A 14550-nucleotide genomic window follows, 5' to 3' on the forward strand; every position below is an offset into this window, starting at 1 on the left:
TTATTTCTCTTTTTTTGTACGGACACCAAACGATAGAGGCATAATCAATAACTGGACCTATTAGTGTTTTGTACATTAGTAATTTAGTTTCATATGGGGAAGTTTTGAGGGTACGTCTTAGGTAGCCTAGTTTTTTAAGAGATTTGGTGCAGACTGAATTGATATGTTTAGACCAGGAGAGGTTAGTGGTGAAAATCACGCCAAGGTATTTATAATCTGAAACCCTTTGGAGCATTATGTCATTGAAAGAGTAGTTGAAAACGGAAGTCTGCGTTTTGGTAGTAAACGACATCGAGACAGTTTTACGGAAATTGATATTCATTTGCCATGTGTCACACCAAGAGCAAAAGGCACAAAAGGCACTAAACGACGGAGGTAATGGTGTTATATAGAACGCAGTCATCGGGATAGAGACGTAATTTACAGGTAATAGATTGCGGTAAGTCATTAATAAAAATCAAAAATAATAAAGGACCAAGAACGGACCCTTGTGGTACCCCTGATGTGACTTTGATTTGAGATAAATTGCCACAGTTAAAGCTAACGTATTGGGAGTGATTAAACAGAAAATTGGCGATTGGGTTTACTAGACTGAAATTTTTTAAGAGGGTTCCGAGTTTTTTGAGCAACTTAGAATGCGAAGCAGTGTCGAAAGCTTTTGCGAAATCAATGATTATTACGTCGAACTGGTGGCTGCAGTCAAGACTTGCAGAAATGTCATGGGTAAATTCTGTCAATTGGGTTAAAGTGCTAAATCTCCTACGAAAGCCATGCTGCAGATTAGATAAGACGTTGTTAGTGTCAAGAAAGTCGATTATATGTTTATAAATAATGATGTGCTCCAAGAGCTTGCCGGAATGTGGTGTCAGCGAGATGGGACGATAGTTTGGCAAAAGCTGCTTATCACCAGACTTATAAATCGGCCGAACCTTGGCCAGTTTCCAGGCACTAGGAAAAACACCCGAGGATAAACATTTCTGAAATACGATGGTAAGGTAACGAGATGTCCATAACGCATACCGAATTAAAAAACGAGTTGGGAATACCATCGGGACCGTCTCCCTTTTTTGCGTCTAGATTCAGAATAAGATTCAACACCCCAGCATGACTGATAGTTACATCAGTAATTGAGCCTATATCGGAAGGGGAGTTAAAGGCACGGGCAACATGATTATCGATGGAAAATACAGATTGGAAGTAAGTATTAAACGCATGGGAGATTTTGTGGTCATGAGTAATAGTTTCAACGTTAATCAAGAATGAGGAGGAAGAGCAGCTACTAGGTAGAACTGATGTCCAGAATTTGCGAGGATTATTTTTGAGTAAAGAGTGTAATTGTGAGCCAAAGAAAAAATCCTTTGCAGAAGCCATCATTGCGGCAAGCTGTTTTTTAGCTTTCAGGAACTCATTCGTGCTATTAGGTATATCAAGGTTCATTCTACGCCTCAGCCTGCGTACACGACGAGATAGGTGAAGAATATCTCTATTCATCCCAGGAAGTTTCTTATTCGTTTTTTTAGTTTTTATTGGAACGAAGCGATGAATGCAAAGCGAAGACAAAGGTACAATAATAATGCAAGAAAGTACAATGAATAAATTACGATACAACTGTAATACAAAAAACACTGTTTCAGTTTGTTAACGCGCATGAAACGGTCTGAGACGCACGACATGTACGACTTCAGGTCGCGATCGGCGTCGTTGAGAGTTCATCATGCCGTCGGGGACAACCTCGTAATCAAGTGGGCCGAGACGTCGAACCACCTTGTACGGTCCGAAGTACCGTCGCAGAAGCTTTTCACTTAGTCCATGTCGGCGTATCGGCGTCCACACCCAAACACGTTCACTGGGCTGGTATTCTACGAAGCGTCGTCGAAGGTTGTAACGGTGGCTGTCGGTCGTCTGTTGATTCTTCATACGGAGACGCGCAAGTTGTCGGGCTTCTTCGGCGCGTTGAAGGCACTCGCTCACATCGAGGTTTTCTTCGTCGGTGACGTTGGGTAACATGGCATCGCGCGTCCTTGCCGGGCTCCTTCCGTAGACCAATTTGTATGGAGATATCTGCGTCGTCTCCTGCACCGCCGTGTTGTATGCGAAGGTCACATACGGAAGAATGGCGTCCCACGTCTTGTGTTCGACATCGACGTACATTGACAGCATGTCGGCGATCGTCTTGTTAAGCCGCTCGGTGAGGCCGTTGGTCTGTGGGTGGTACGCTGTCGTCCGGCGGTGGTTTGTTTGGCTGTATGCCAAGATCGCTTGAGTTAAGTCGGCAGTGAATGCCGTTCCTCTGTCGGTGATAAGGACCTCCGGGGCGCCGTGACGTAGGACGATATTTTCGACGAAGAACTTAGCTATCTCGAATGCACTGCCTTTTGGCAGGGCTTTTGTCTCGGCGTAGCGGGTGAGGTAGTCGGTAGCTACCACGATCCACTTGTTTCCGAAAGCCGACGTCAGGAACGGCACCAGTAGGTCCATACCAATCTGCTGGAAAGGTCGGCAAGGTGAATCAATTGGCTGCAGAAGTCCCGCTGGCCTTGTCGGCGGTGTCTTGCGTCGCTGACAGTCCCGGCATGTCCTCACATAACGAGTGACGTCGGTGGTAAGACGTGGCCAGTAGTACCTTTCTTGTATCCTCGCGAGCGTGCGAGAAACACCGAGGTGCCCTGCCGTCAGATCGTCGTGCAGGGCCTGCAGGAGTTCTGGTCGCAGAGCTGAAGGCACCACAAGGAGGTACTTAGCTCGAAGCGGTGAAAAGTTTTTCTTTTGTGGAAGACCGTTTTGATTGAGTGTGGGGTTTAACGTCCCAAAACCACCATATGATTATGAGAGACGCCGTAGTGGAGGGCTCCGGAAATTTCGACCATCTGGGGTTCTTTAACGTGCACCCAAATCTGAGCACACGGGCCTACAACATTTCCGCCTCCATCGGAAATGCAGCCGCCGCAGCCGGCAATCGAACCCGCGACCTGCGGGTCAGAGAAGACCGTTTTGTAGAAAGAACGACGCAAGTGCGCGGTTGAATACCTTTGAGACTTCGGCGGTCCTTTCTTCGAGGTATTCTATTAGGGCCTTAAGTTCCGGGTCGGCCCGCTGTCGTTCGGCGAAGTCGTCGGTAGTTATCGTTCCCAAGAAGTAGTCGTCATCCGGGTCGTCGGGTGGTGGTTCGTCGGCAGGCGCACGAAAGAGACAGTCGGCGTCGGAGTGTTTCTTGCCGGACTTGTAAACGACGGTAATGTCATATTCTTGAAGTCTCATGCTCCATCGTGCAAGGCGACCTGAAGGGTCCTTCAAGGTGGCTAGCCATCACAAGGCGTGGTGGTCGCTCACAACTTTGAAGGGCCTGCCGTAGAGGTAGGGGCGAAATTTCGACGTAGCCCAGATGATGGCGAGGCACTCCTTTTCTGTTGTGGAATAATTTGCTTCTGCTTTGGATAGCGATCGGCTGGCGTAACTAATAACCTTTTCAAATCCTCTGCACAAGAACGGCGCCAAGACCTACGCTGCTTGCGTCAGTATGTATTTCTGTCTCGGCGAATTCGTCGAAATGGGCAAGTAATGAAGGCGTCTGGAGGCAATGTTTAAGCTCCTGGAAAGCGTGTTCCTGTGGCGTTTCCTACTTGAACTCCACGTCGGCCTTGGTAAGGTTAGTGAGAGGATCGGCGATGCGGGCGAAGTTTTTCACGAACCGCCTATGATTGGCGCACAGACCCAGAAATCGGCGCACGGCCTTCTTGTCAGTGGGCGGCGGCAAGTCGGCGATGGCGGCTGTTTTCCGTGGATCGGGACGAGCTCCAGACTTGCTGATAACGTGTCCCAGAAACAAGAGCTCCTCATAAGCAAATCTGCACTTTTCTGGCTTCAGTGTGAGTCCGGACGTCTTGATGGCTTGAAGTACAGCTTCAGGGCGCTGAAGATGCTCGTCGAAACTCGAGGAAAACATGACGACGTCGTCCAAGTACACAAGGCAAGTCTGCCACTTCAATCCTGCCAGTACTGTATTCATAACGTGTTGAAAAGTTGCAGGCGCTGAGCAAAGACCGAATGGCATAACCTTAAACTCGAAGAGGCCGCCCGGTGTGTTAAACGCTGTCTTCTCTCGGTCTCTTTCATCGACTTCGATTTGCCAATAGCCAGTCTTGAGGTCCATTGATGAAAAGTACTTGGCGTTATGGAGCCGATCAAGTGCGTCGTCTATTCGTGGGAGAGGATACACGTCCTTTCTTGCGATTTTGTTCAGGTGGAAATAATCGACGCAGAAACGTAGGGTCCCATCCTTTTTTCTTCACTAACACCACGGGGGACGCCCATGGACTCTTGGACGGCTGGATGATGTCATCCCGCAGCATCTCATCAACTTGTCTCTTCATGGCCTCACGTTCTCGCGTCGAAACCCTGTACGGACTCTGACGGAGTGGTCTGGCATTTTCTTCGGTTATGATGCGATGTTTCGTGATTGTGGTCTGCCAAATTTTCGATGACGACGAAAAGCAATCTTCGTATTGCAGGAGCAGGGCCTTGAGCTGTTCTTGCTTATCGTTCGGAAGTCTGGGATTGACGTCAAAAGCTATGGGAGGTGCTTGGTTCCTCTGAGCAGGTTCCGCAGAATCGGCGAGGGCGAAAGCACTGGTGGCTTCGACAATTTCTTCGATGTATGCGATGTTCCTTTGTTCACATGTTTGTACTCATTGCTGAAATTCGTGAGCATAACCGTTGCTTTGCCTCCCCACAGCTCTGCAATTCCTTTTGTGACGCAAATATTTCGGGTGACAAACAGATGCTGACTGCCTTCAACGACGCCTTCCAAGTCAGGTGATTTAGGAGCGCCGACTGAAATAATGACGATTGAGCGAGGCGGAATGGTGACTTGTTCTTCCAGCACATTAAGGCATGGTGTCTTGACGGCGTGCGCGGCCGTAGTGCTTCCTCTGTGGATAACGTTATCGACTTTGTTTTTAGGTTGATGACAGCACCATGGAGGCATAAGAAGTCCATGCGAAGGATGACATCTCTCGAGCAACGCTGTAGGACTACGAAGTCTGTAGGTTAAATACGGCCGTTAATGGCGACTCTCGTTGTGCAGATTCCTGCAGGTGGTACGAGATGACCTCCGGCTGTGCGGATTTCAGGGCCTTTCCAAGCTGTCCTAGCTTTCTTTAACTTCGCGGCGAACGACCCACTGATGACAGAATAGTCGGCTCCAGTATCGACGAGAGCGGTCACACTGTGGCCGTCGATAAGAACGTCGATGTCGCTAGTTCGCCGTCTCGCATTATAGTTCACGCGTGGCGTCGGGTCACGGCTGCGTCGGCTTGTTCCGCTGCTTCCATGTTGCGTCGTCAAGCCACCTCCGGTAAGTGAGCTTTCGCCGTCAGGGCTATGCCTGGTTGGCATGGTGTTCGGAAAGCTCCGTCGCGGCGTCGTCGTTGTCGGAGGATTTTCGGTAGTTCGTTGCACAGCAACCGCACCTCCACCAGTTGCGGTCCTTAGTTTCCCGGATACGGGCTAGGTGATCGACCCCGCGTTGGGCCGGAGTACTGCCGGGGGTGCGGTGACATGCGGCGGCTGGGCGACGACGAACGGGAACGACTTCGTGGTGTCCATTGAGTTTCTGTCAGGTAGTCGGCGATGTCACGTGGCCGTTCCCCCTGCTGCGCACGTAGTGCATCGACGGCGAAGCCAAGCAGTCCTATCTGTCGGTACTGGCAACGGCGGTAAGAGTGCGTGGCCTCGCCGCAGTGGTAGCACAGTGGGCGGTGGTCAGGGGTGCGCCAAACGTCGGTTTTCCTCGGCGCACTGCGCTGGCCCGCTGGTGAACGGTAGGTCGTTGGTGGGGGTGGTGGCGGCAGTGGTGGCGACGGTGGTGTCTGGCGACGGAAGTTCGACGGGGCGGCGTTTTGGTGTGGACGGGAGGAGCGTTGTGACGCACTGCAGCGGCGTGGCTCATAGTTTCTGGCTTGGGCAGTGGTGTTTGGGGAATTCGAAGTGATTGCCGAAATTCTTCTCGCACAGTGTCGGTAATCGAATCCACTTGAGGGTGCGCCGAAGGCAACAGTTAGCGCAGCTCTTCCCGCACGATTGCTCGGATCGTTTCACGCAGGTTTTCGGAGTCACTTCTTTGAGCAGCAGCGCATTCTGGAGTCAGGCGACGATTATACTGTCTGGTGCGAATGTCAGGGGTTTTTTCGATGGTGGTCGCGTCGGATACAAATTCTTGGACGGTGTTCGGTAGATTCCTCATTAGTCCCGCGAAAAGCTCCTGTTTGACCCCTCACATGGCGAAACGAACTTTCTTCTCCTCAGGCATGTCTGGGTCAGCGTGACGAAATAGGCGGGTCATCTCCTCTGTGAAAATTCCAACCTTCTCAATTGGTAGCTGAATCCAGGTCTCTAGTAGATTAGCGGCCCTCTCTTTGCGAGCGACGCTCGCGAACGTTTGCAGAAATGCGCCGCAGAAGACATCCCACGTTCGGAGCGTGGACTCACGATTCTCTAGCCAGGTCCTTGCGGTGTCTTCCAGGTAGAAGTACACACGACGGAGCTTTTCTTCGTTGTCCAGTGGTTGAGGGCGGCCACACTGTCGTATGTTTCTAGCCAGGTTTCCGGGTCTTCAAACGATGACCCATGAAACGTTGATGGTTCTTTGGGTTGATGAATGACGATCGCGGGCTGGGACGCTCCGGTTGTCATTGTCGCTACAGTAGATGTCATGGCCTTGGCCTTCCGCGCCTTGTCTTGTAGAAGCCCGTACTCCGGTGGGAGACCTTGCTGTCGGCGGATTGTTCGCTGCTCTTGGTTGGCGTCGGTGTCTTCTCCGCGACATTGGCTGGGTTCACGGCTTGTCGGGGGCGTCCGGTACATTAACAAAGCAGTACCTCCACCAGATGTCACGGGGTCGTGACGTGGCCGAAGACAGGAGACTTCGTGTTGGGATTTAGCTGTTCATTTGGGCGAACCTGTACCTGGTAAACGGAAAGTCCAATTACAGCAGTAGTCTTGCACAGATAGCAGCCTCGGACTGATAGCGGCGAACGGAGCGTCGGCCTTCGATCATCAACTGACAAGCGGCGAAGCGCGTCGGCATTTATACTCTTGCTGTCGACTGTTCTAGCGTTATCGCTGGTGGTGGCGTAGGTTCCAGAACAATCTGTACCGTTCGCACAGTGGGCGTGATCTTATCGAAATGATCTACTACAGTCCGGAACTTTCTCGAAAACTGCAGGCGCGTTTCGCAATGAGAATCGCGTGGTGTTTTAGGACGATAACAAAAACTTGGGAAATAGAACGTGGTAATATATATATATATATATATATATATATATATATATATATATATATATATATATATATATATATGGGAAAGAAGTGTATATCTAAGGGCTCGTTTTTCCGTGTTACACATTATTAATGAGATCTAACAGACAGTAATGCCAAGGATTGTACGGGGGAAGTTATTAGCACAAATGGAATGTAAATAAGAAGACAGAAAAGCGGATGAAAAAATAACCAGCCGGGAGCAGAAATCGAACCCGCAACCTTCGAATAACGCGTTCGATGCTCTAACTACTGAGCTACCACAGCGGCCTCCCCTCCATCCACTTTTTGGGTTTATATGTAAATTTAGAAGTAGGAGTGACAGTCAGCGCCATCTATAAGCCAGGCGACGACTGTGAACCACTCTTTTATGCGCATGTTTGGCGTCATGTAGCACGTGAACTTATTACGAGCGGGTAGCTGATTAATAGTTCCCTCGTATACAACCTAATGACACCAAGTCTGCCAGTATGAGGCCCTCGGTAAGTGAAACAAGGGAAAAAAGAGTATACATAAGGGCTCGTTTTCCCGTGTTTTGACACAATAATAATGAGATCTAACCGACAGTAATGCCAAGGAATGTACAGGGAAGTTATTAGAACTAATGAAATGTAAATAAGAAGACAAAAATGTGGATGAAAAAATAACCAGCCGTGAGCAGGAATCGAACCTACGAGCTTCCAATAACGCGTTCGATGCTCTAACCACTGAGCCACCACAGCGGCCTTCCCTCTATGCACTTTTTTGGGTTTATATGTGAATTTAGAAGTTGGATGGATGGATGGATGGATGGATGGATGGATGGATGGATGGATGGATGGATGGATGGATGGATGGATGGATGGATGGATGGATGGATGGATGGATGGATGGATGGATGGATGGATGGATGGATGGATGGATGGATGGATGGATATGGCTGTACCCTTTTGATCGGGTGGTGGCTAGCGCCACCAAGCCGTAATACTTAATGAACCAAAAACTAGATTTATGTTTTTTCTTAAAAAGTGAGTTTGAGGATTCGTACTTTGCACTGAAGAGTTTAATTTTCTCTCGTGCCTTGACTTTAGCCACCAATCAGATAACCTACTTCTAGTTAAGTCTACCCGCTTACAGTCTATTTTGCCCTCCCGGTCCCTAAACCTCAGTGCTTTGAAAAACTCTCCCCCATCATTCGGAACTATAGGGTGAAGCCCTTTACAGAACATTATCAAGTGTTCAGCAGTTTCTTCTTCCTCTCCACACGCACTGCATACTGTGTCTACCCCTTCGTATTTGGCCCGATATGTCTTGGTTCGCAGTACTCCCGTCCAGGCCTCAAACAGTAGAGAACTACCCCGAGTATTATCATAGATTCTTTCCTTGGCTATTTCCTGCTTAAAAGTTCGATAGATCTCTAGCGCGGACTTCTTAATCATGCCCGTTCTCCACATGTCAGTCTCCGTTTCCTTCACTTTCTTCTTAACCGATAATTCTTTTTTGTTTGGCCTCCTGATGTTTTCTAAGTATTTACCAGTAAACTTCCTGGTTTGCTTCCTTCATTTTATATCGACATTCTTCATGTACAAGTAGATGAAAACCTTCCTAGCCCAACGCTCCTCCCCCATTTCTCTCAATCGCTTCTCAAATTTTATCTTGCTGCTAGCTTCTTTGCCCTCAAATGATGTCCATCCCATATCACCTTGTACTCCCTGATTTGGTGTATTCCCGTGAGCTTCTAAAGCAAGCCTACCTATTCCACGTTGCCTAATTTCTAATCTTGCTTGAACATCTGATCTCATGCACAAGACCGCATTTCCGAACGTCAGCCCAGGAACCATGACCCCCTTCTGTATTCCTTTCACAACATCATACCTATTGTAATTCCACAGTGCCCTATTTTTCATCACTGCTGCACTCCTGTTACCTTTAGTCATCCCGTATATTTTGTGTTCCCTTAGGGACTCGTCCCCATTGCTTATCCACGCGCGCAGATATTTGTATTTATCTGTTAGCTCTAGCGTAACCTCCTGTATTCTAAGCCCACTACCTTCGTTATCATTGAAAATCATGACTGCTGATTTTTTCTTACTGAATCTAAAGTCTAACCTATCTCCCTCATTACCGCAGATGTCCATCAATATCTGCAAACCTTTCTTGTTGTTGGCTATTAGCACTATATTATCTGCGTACATCAATGCTGGTAGTGCCTGATCAATAAGTTTTCCTTGTTTGACTAAAGAGAGGTTGAAGCCTAGTCCACTTCCCTCTAATTTGGCCCCCAATCTTTGTAGGTACATTATGAATAATAAGGGTGACAGGGGGCACCCCTGCCTAAGCCCCCGTTTTACGTCTGCAGGCTTGAATACCTGCTTTTCCCACTTTGTAACTACCTTGTTACCTTTATAGATACCCTTTAAAAGATTAGTGACTACATGTTCCACGCCTAGTGTGTCCAGTATTCCCCACCGCTCCTCTTGAACCACGCTATCGTACGCTCCCTTGATATCCAAAAATGCTAGCCACGGGGGCCTGTGTTCCTTTTCTGCTATTTCGATGCACTACGTCAGTGAGAACAGATTGTCTTCCAACCTCCTGTGTTTCCGAAACCCATTCTGCAGTTCCCCCAGCACCCCCTAATCCTCTATCCATGCCAGCAGTCTTTATTTTATAATCTGCATCGCCAGCCTGTAGACCACTGATGTCACTGTTATAGGATGGTAGTTGTTTATGTCAGCTTTGTCCCCCTTTCCTTTATAGATCATGCTCATCCTGCTAAGTTTCCATCCATCGGGAACTTCACCATCTATTATTATTTTGCTCACTGCCTCTCTACAAGCCTGCTTAGACTTCGGACCTAATGTCTTTATCAGCATAATCGGAATGCCATCTGGGCCTGTTGATGTACTTGTAGAAACCCTTTTCTCAGCCCTTTCCCAGTCTCGTTGTGAAAATGGAGCCATTGCACCACTTGATTCGTCCTTGTCTATTGTGGTGCATAAAGTACTTCTTTGTTGAAATTTTTCTGTCACCCTTGTTCTTATATATTCAATAGCTTCGTCCCCTTCTAGCCTAGAACCTTGGGCTGTAGATATAAAACTCTGCTCTAGGCTCGTCTCATTTCTTAGGGAGTGTAGATGGTTCCAAAATTTCGCAGCTGCTTTTCTATCTTTTTATGTACTTCTGCCAGCCACTGAGCTCCCTTTATTCTAATCTTTTCATTGATCAGAAGGGACGCATCCCTTCTACAGCTTAGAAAGTTTTCGCATTTTCTTTCGACATCATTTGTTGGTTCACCCCGCTGCTTAGCATGTCTGTGTTCCCTAGAGGCTTCCTTACGTTTTGCTATGGCTCTCTTAACTTCCTCATCCCACCAACATTTGGGTTTGTGTCTTCTTTTCCGGGGTGACTTGTCACGCGTCTTAGCAAGCTCTAGCTCAAAGAGTCTAATTAGACTCGTGTATGTCCACACTGTCTTATTATCCTCCGTGATTACTTTCTCAATTTGTTTAGTGACTATTTCAATTTGCCTTTCTAGATAAAAATTTTCCGGTAGTTGCTCTTCTTGTCTCCGTCCCACTTTCACTGCTTCTCCAAAGCTTAGCTTGATACGTTTGTGATCACTACCCAGACTTCTGGAGCCACCTTCATTTATGTGCATTCCCCCGAGTTTATCACACATCCTATGTGACATCAGTGTATAATCTATCGTTGACTGCAGCCTTCCTACCTCCTATGTTATTTGCCCTTCACACTTCTCGGTACTGTTGCAAATGATCAAATCAAGCCTTTCACACATATCCATGATCATTTTGCCTGTCGTGTCGGTATACCTATCGATATCTTCTATGTGCGCATTCATGTCTCCTAGTATAATTATCTCGCACTCTCTTCCTTACTCCTGAATGTCCTTGGATATACACTCTACTATTGTCTGGTTTTCCTCTCTGGCCTTTGCTCCCGTCCACAAGTACACGAAACCAAGGAGTGTCATTTGACCTGCCACTTTCCCTTTTAGCCATAAATGTTTCTTGCACTCCTGCTTGACCCTTGGCCAGTCTGTATTTTTATGAATGAATGCCCCAATACCACCCTCTTTCTGCTGCCTTCTGTTCTATTACAATATTCCCACGCGTAGTCCGGATTGTTCGGAGGTTGTTCAATGTCCCTGAGATGTATTTCTACAAAACCGTATACCATCGGCCTCTCTTCCCTTAGCTGTTCTTCTATCTCTTCCCACTTCAGCCTGTTCCTACCACCCTGCATGTTAATATACACCATGTCTGAACTTTCTCGGCGCTCGTGCCTACGTGTGTATCTGCCCCGGACTCTACCTATCTTAGATACTGGTGCCACGTGAAAATTGTATCTGTCCATACCACCTGTCAAAGAGTCTCCCTGGTTGTCTTCCTCGTTACTAGCTATCCTGCACCCCGAAGGGCCCGCTTCGCCCCCAAAAAAGCTACTGCGCGTCCTGCAAGTCGCCAACCCACCTCATGACCTAGCGCCCATCGAAGTGAATTCTGTCTCGTTGAAAACCACCCCACCTATGCACCTCTCTGTTTATTTCCACCACCTCAAAGCCTTTCTCTCGACTCACCCACCATATCTCTTGATTTGCGTTTACAACCGCTCTTTGCAGGTTGCTATCACGCACCGGTACCTCCGGTATCGTGCATATCGCTACCTGTACCTTAGGAGAAGTGGCGCGCATGTCATCGACGCCTTTCGCCAGTGTGGTTGCTAGTCCTGCTGTATATTCATTTAAGACATCGTTTAAACCACCTGAAATTATCACGAGGTTTCGTCTATCAGCTGTAGTTTTGAGTTTCGCGCTCGCTTGCCTCATGACTGCTCCAAGCTTGCACCCTGGGAACGCCCCTACTGCAACCCTCTTGTCACCTCTTACCCTCTCTTTGATGGCTTCTGTGCATTGATTTAAATTCGAGTCCCCGGCGATTATCACATGCTGTGACTTTTCAGCTGGAGCTTTCTGCACCTGGGGGCTACTTGCACCTGTGACGCCAACTGCTTTGTCCCCTCCCAGCCCCACCCCTACCTCGCTGAAGCTGGGCCTTGCGACAATTGAACCGGCCTAATCTGTTTTTTTTTCAAACTTGCTCGCTCTTCCTTCTCCACCGTTCTGGTTGCCGGTTTTCTACTGTTCTCTCCGTAGACCGCTTCTTTCTTCAGCTTCGCTAGAGCTTCCTCGGCGGACTTCAGTCTTTCTCCCATTGCCCTCGTTTTCTCTTGCTCTCTCGCCGACGCAGTTTAGAGCTCGGCGATTCTCATCAGCAGTTCACTCTGGGCAACCATCATTTTCTCCATTTTTTCCTCGACCTCACATTGCCTACACTTCGCGTCAGACTTTTCTCCATCCGCTTCTACGCTTGGGTCCACTTTCAAACCCACTCCACACTCTGAACACTTTACAGTTAACCATGTCTTTCTGACACCAATTGTCCCTATACTCGATAGTTACTAAACTCGAGCCCTGTACTACGAAACAAATGGCAGCATATCCACGGAGTGAATGATGGCCAGTGGGGCGAAGCATTCATCCGTCCATTCGTTCTTGCTTCCGTCCGTTCCTGCGTACGTCTGTGTAACCGTTCATGCGTCCATCCACCCGTCCGTGCGTGCGTCTGTTCGTGCGTTCGTCCCTGCGTTCGTCCATGCATCCGCGCCTGCGTCCGTTTATGCGTCCATTCATGCATCTGTCTGCGTGTCCGTTCGTCTATCTATTCAGCACTCCAAGTACCACCATCTCGCATCTTTTCATCATATATTCTCCATATAGAAGCACCGCCATCCAGCGGACATTTCAAGGACTAAACGGGAGGGGGCACATGCACACTTTCTTACGGCTTGCGCTTCGGGTTTACTTCCCACCTTTAATCACCTAGAGTTCATGGTATATACTAGTTCACTGTATTTAGGGCTATGCGGCCTAACGCTCGCTAAACATTTCTAAAACCAAGCAGGTTACACCCAGCGAGTATAACGTAGCAACCCTTTCTTGTCAGATCGTGCTCAATGTACATGCCAATAGCTGCTGATGGGGATTGCAGCGTGCGCGTTACCTAAAGGCCGAATGCTCCTGTCTTTCATTCTGCCTTATCAGCCATTAACATGTGCATTGAGCACTATCTTTTATTGCTCAACAACGCGCAGAAAAAATCTCTCACCGGAACCACCTTGGAGGTCAAAATCGTAAGGACCACTATTTCGGGTATGTGCCACTGGTGGTTACGTACTACAAGGGATGCACAAGCCACGCCATAAGGAGCTTCGCCCCTAAAAAGAAAGTCTAAGCTCTACTACAAAAATTTGCGTGTTCAATGTACGCGTACCTCCCCCACGGGTGGCAAAAGGAAAAAAAACAACAACAAATTCAAACACACACACCTAATAAATACCTGAGTACTGGCCACCGAAAAAGCCGTACCATAAGATAAGTGCTACGAAGATTTTAACCGCTGCCATATAATTATAAAGACAAGCTCAAAACATGCAAAAACACTTATCTGCGCAGTCGATCCGGAGCGCTCAAAAAACACGTCCATCCACCGTGACAGCCTGAATCGAAGTAGGAGTGACAGTCAGCGCCTTCTATAAGCCAAGGGACGAGTGTGAACCACTCTTTTATGCGCATGTTTGGCGTCACGTAGCACGTGAACTTATTACGAGCGGGCAGCTGAATAATAGTCCCTTGTATACAACCTAATGACACCAAGTCTGCCAGCACGAGACCCTCGTTAAATGAAATAAGGGAAAAAAGTGTATACCTAAGGGCTCGTTTTTCTGTGTTTTGACACAATAATAATGAGATCCAACAGACAGTAATGCCAAGGAATGTACAGGGGAAGGTATTAGAACCAATGAAGTGTAAATAAGAAGAAAGAAAAGTGGATGAAACAATAACCAGCCGAGAGCAGGAATCGAACCTACGACCTTCGAATAACACGTTCGATGCTCTAACCACTGAGCTACCACAGCGGCCTTCCGTGCATCCACTTTTTTGAATTTATATGTGGATTTAGAAGTAGGAGTGGCAGTCAGCGCCATCTATAAGCCAAGCGACGAGTGTGAACCACTCTCTTATGCGCATGTTTGGCGTCACGTAGCACGTGAACTTATTACGAGCGGGCAGCTGATTAATAGCCCCTCGTATACAACCTAATGACACCAAGTCTGCCAGTACGAGGCCTTCGTTAAATGAAATAAGGGAAAGAAGTGTATACCTAAGGGCTCGTT

General features: G+C 48.0%; 1 non-coding gene across 1 annotated transcript; it reads right to left on the reverse strand.

Annotated features, from left to right (window-relative positions):
* Window positions 1–14219: 14219 nt before the first annotated feature.
* On the reverse strand, window positions 14220–14292 carry TRNAT-UGU (transfer RNA threonine (anticodon UGU)). Its single transcript has one exon. It is a non-coding gene; the product is annotated as a tRNA-Thr (tRNA).
* Between the last annotated feature and the right edge of the window lie 258 nt (window positions 14293–14550).

This window comes from Rhipicephalus microplus, unplaced genomic scaffold, assembly GCF_043290135.1.
Source record: "Rhipicephalus microplus isolate Deutch F79 unplaced genomic scaffold, USDA_Rmic scaffold_14, whole genome shotgun sequence".
Taxonomy (NCBI): domain Eukaryota; kingdom Metazoa; phylum Arthropoda; class Arachnida; order Ixodida; family Ixodidae; genus Rhipicephalus; species Rhipicephalus microplus.